Raw genomic sequence first — 4290 nt, 5'->3', positions numbered from 1 at the left:
CTCAACCAATCCTTGATAGGATTATAATGATCAGCTCCTCACTGTGTAACAGAGGAAAGGAGAAACTCCGACTGGTAGAGAGTATTATATGGAGATCCTATGGTTCTTTTATGTCGATGTTCAGTATAGAATCCTTGGACACAAAAGGAGCAGGAAAATGTGAGCAATAATCAAGAAAAAAAAAAGGGTAGAAACAGACCTGCAGAAATGTAGGTATTGGAGTGTATGTATAAGGAGTTTAAAATTACTATAATTAACATGCTATGGAAAATAGTGGGGAAAATTGACAAAATAGATAAAACATGAGAAATTTTAGAATTTTAACTAATAATGATAGTAGAGAAAAAGAATCAAGTGGACATCCTAGAACTACAAAACACAAATATTCAAACAGCTGTCTAGGATGGCAGAGGATATGATTAGTAAATTCACAACTGGTCAGTGGAAAATATCCAAATTAAAGCATAAAGAGAAAAAAAGAATAGAATGAACAAGAGGAATATGAAAAAAATCAAAAAGTATAAAACCTGTAGTTAGAGTTGCAGAAGGAGATGAGACAGAAGAAAATGTTTGAATAGATAATGGTCAAGAATTTCTAAAATTTATAAAAACCATTATCCCACAGGTTCAAGAAACCCAGTAAACTTCAACGATATATAAAAGCAGAATGAACTACATAGTCACATTAAAAAAATTTTTTAAATATTTATTTATTTTTGAGACATACACACACACACACACACACACACAGCATGAGGTGGGGAGGGGCAGAGAGAGGGAGACATAGAATCCGAAGCAGGCTCCAGGCTCTGAGCTGTCAGCACAGAGCTGTCAGCACAGAGCTGTAAGCACAGTGGCTTAAACCCACTAGACATGAGATCATGATCTGAGCCGAAGTCGAACACTTAACCGACTGAGCCACCCAGGTGCCCCCATAGTCACATTTTATTTAAGCTATTAAAAATTAAAAGACAATGAAAAAGTCTTAACAGTCAGAAAAAAAAAGACACATTACGTTCAAAGAAGAAACAATAAGACTAATAACTAACTTGTAATTATAAATTATTGGAGTCTGAAGACAATGAAATCACACCATCAAAGTAATAAGAGGGGTAAAAAATTGCCAATCTGTAGCTCTATACCCAACAAAAATATTCTTCAACAGTATGAGAAAGACCTTTTTAGACAAACCGAATATGAGAGAATTAATGAATCCCATTCAAGCAAATAGCCATTCCAAGAAATACTGTAGGAAATTCTTCAGGCTGAAGGAAAATGATTCCTAATGGAAGCAGGAAGAAATAAAAAAATACCAGATAAGGTAAATAGATGAGTGAATGTAAACAGATATTAACTGTCTAAAGCAGTAATGAAACAGTCCTGTGGAGTTTGCAACATCACAGAAGAAAGAAAGAAAGAAAGAAAGAAAGAAAGAAAGAAAGAAAGAAAGAAAGAAAGAAAGAAAGAAAGAAAGAAAGAAAGAAAATAGGTTAACAATAGCACAAAGGATAGAAGAGTAAAAAACAGTTATAAAGCTGAAATGTTTCTTTTGTTATTTAGGAGGTGGTAAAAATATTAACATAGACTTTTAAAGTCAGGGTTGCATATTTAAACTTGTAGGATAATAGCTAAAAAAAATTACAAGAATATATATCTAGAAAGCTAATAGAGGAGAATATATTAAATAAAACACTTGAGGAACCCAAAAGAGGCAGGAAAGCAGAGTAAAGAAATAAAGGATGTATGTGAAACAGAGAAATGAAAAGCCAGTGAGTGTCAGTTATTACAATCCAGGTAAATGAATTAAACACTCCTTAAAAATTGAATGTTTGGCAAAACCTTAACTATATGCCATTTATAGGAGATATAAGTTAAATGTAAAATTGCAGCTGGGTTGCAAATAAACAGATGGTAAAAATATGCATCATGAAACACTAACAAAGCAAAGTTACTGTCACCATATTTATATTGAATAGAGTATTTTAGTGGAACATAGCAATTGTTCAATAAATTGTTAGCTCAAGTTATTAAAAGAAAATATGTTATAAAAAATCTGAAATCGAATGATTTGGAATTCTATAATATAACTTAGGGATGATCTTAAAAATTTTGTACTGTATTTCTTCCAAGCTACTTTTCAGAATCTGCCATAAAACTTTGGTTTTATTTGCCCAGGTATATTTTTCAACTGATTATATATTTGTTGACGTGTCACCACAGTTAAAGCAAGACTCTATTTGTACATTAAATATTTTCAATTTGGGTTCTCTAAAATACATCAGGTACATTTTAAGGGGAGGGCTATGATATGCCAGAATGCTTGAAATTCAGGTAGCCATGAAAAATCAGAATTTGGAGGTTCAATCCTTAAATTGCTAAATCCTCTATGTTACAGACATTGAAACTTAAAAATCTAAAGCATTTATTTTTTTAATGTTTATTTATTTTTGAGAAAGAGACAGACAGAGCACTAGAGGGAGAGGGGCAGAGAGAGGGAGACACAGAAACCAAAGCAGGCCCCAGGCTCTCAGCTGCCAGCACACAGTCCAAAGTGAGGCTTGACCTCACGAACTGTGAGATCATGACCTGAGCCGAAGTCAGACACTTAACCTACTGAGCTGCCCAGGTGCCCCCCAAAAATCTAAAGAGTGTAGGTCTTTGCAGGCATCCACTTATTTTGCAAGTGAAAGAAATGTAGCCCACAAAGGTAAGGATAAAGGGGTATATCCTTGGCATCCTGAATCATTGTCTGATATTCTTTTTACTTCAGTATCCTGAAGGCCTTCCTAAAACTCATTTAACAAGTATTTTGGAGTATTTTCTATATGAAAAGCCCTGATCTAATCATTGGAAATACAATAAAGGGCAAGGCCCTGCTATCCATAGGCTTACAGCCTAAAAAAGAACATAACATTACATTTTAAAAATTATTCTTTTATTAAATATTTAATGAGTGCAATCACATGTAGTAAAATCTCAAGAGTGAGATTCAGCCTAGTATACTTTTCATGGAAGACTTTCTCAATGAAGGGAATTAGAGTTAACTAGGGAAAGTCAACTAGGGAAAGGGAAGAATATTCCAGGGGGAGAGGAGGAAGTATAATGACCTGAGATAGGAAGGGGTTTGGTGCCATTGGATCTGATAGAAAGCCAGTGTAACTAGAGTCCAGAGAATGTGTGCATGTGGGAAGAGAGTCAGTGTGGGAGGTATAGCAAGACTTGAGATTACAGGTCTGATCCTGAGGAACCTTATAAAGCTTGCTAAGGATTTTGGACCATATTTGGAGAGCAATTAGATATCACCAAAGAAAGGGAGAAAAAATGTTCAGATTCATGATTTTTTTAAATAATCTGATTTTCAAACTTACATTTCATGAAAACAAAGATGATATTTTTTTAATATAACATTGAATTCTCAAACCCTAAAACACAGTGCCTAGCACATAGACTTTCAATAAATACCTGATAAAGGGTGGAGGTTGGATGGATGGGATGGATGGATGGATGGATGGATGGATGGATGGATGGATGGATTGATGGATGGAAGGGAGTGGAAGGGAAGGGAAGGGAAGGGAAGGGAAGGAAGGAAGGAAGGAAGGAAGGAAGGAAGGAAGGAAGAGTGTGGGAAATGGGTTTAAGCAGATACAGTGGAAGTGGGGACCAGTTCAGATACAATGAATGTCCAGGCAAAACATAACGGTGGCATAGAATAGGAGAGGTAGGTGGTGACAGCAAAGATAAAGTGTACAGATTTGAGAAATTTTAAGGAGACAGGTTAAACATAACTTGTTAATGAATTGAGTATCATGGCTTGGAAAGAGGTTATCAACGATGATTTCCAGTTTCTGCTATGAACTCCTGGATATACGGAGGTGCCATTTATTAAACCAGTAAGAGTAGGTTTGAAGAAATATTGTGAGAGTCCCTAATGGACTTTTCTGCCTTTCTGCAGTGAGTGAAATAAACATAATTCAGTCTTTCTTCTCTGGCTGAGGAGTTTACAGGAGCAAAGCATCCTTATTGGGCTCAGCAGGGAGTACTGCCCAGGGCTATAGATAGAGATGCAAAGCAGTAGGCACTAAAACAGAACCATATGCAAAAAAAAAAAAAAAAAAAATTGTAGGCTTATTAAATTTATTTATTTATTTTGGAGTGAGGTGCTTGTTTTTGATATCTATCAATTTGTTTACTTAACAAATTTGTGTCTTAGTCTCATAAATTACCATATTTCAGGATTCTAAGATGCAAATATTTTCACAACTTAAATTGGGATGTGTCTTACTATTCATA

Source organism: Felis catus, chromosome A1 (genome assembly GCF_018350175.1).
Source record: "Felis catus isolate Fca126 chromosome A1, F.catus_Fca126_mat1.0, whole genome shotgun sequence".
In the NCBI taxonomy this organism is placed as follows: domain Eukaryota; kingdom Metazoa; phylum Chordata; class Mammalia; order Carnivora; family Felidae; genus Felis; species Felis catus.
The sequence above is the reverse complement of the archived record's forward strand: the minus strand, read 5'-3'. Positions refer to the sequence as shown.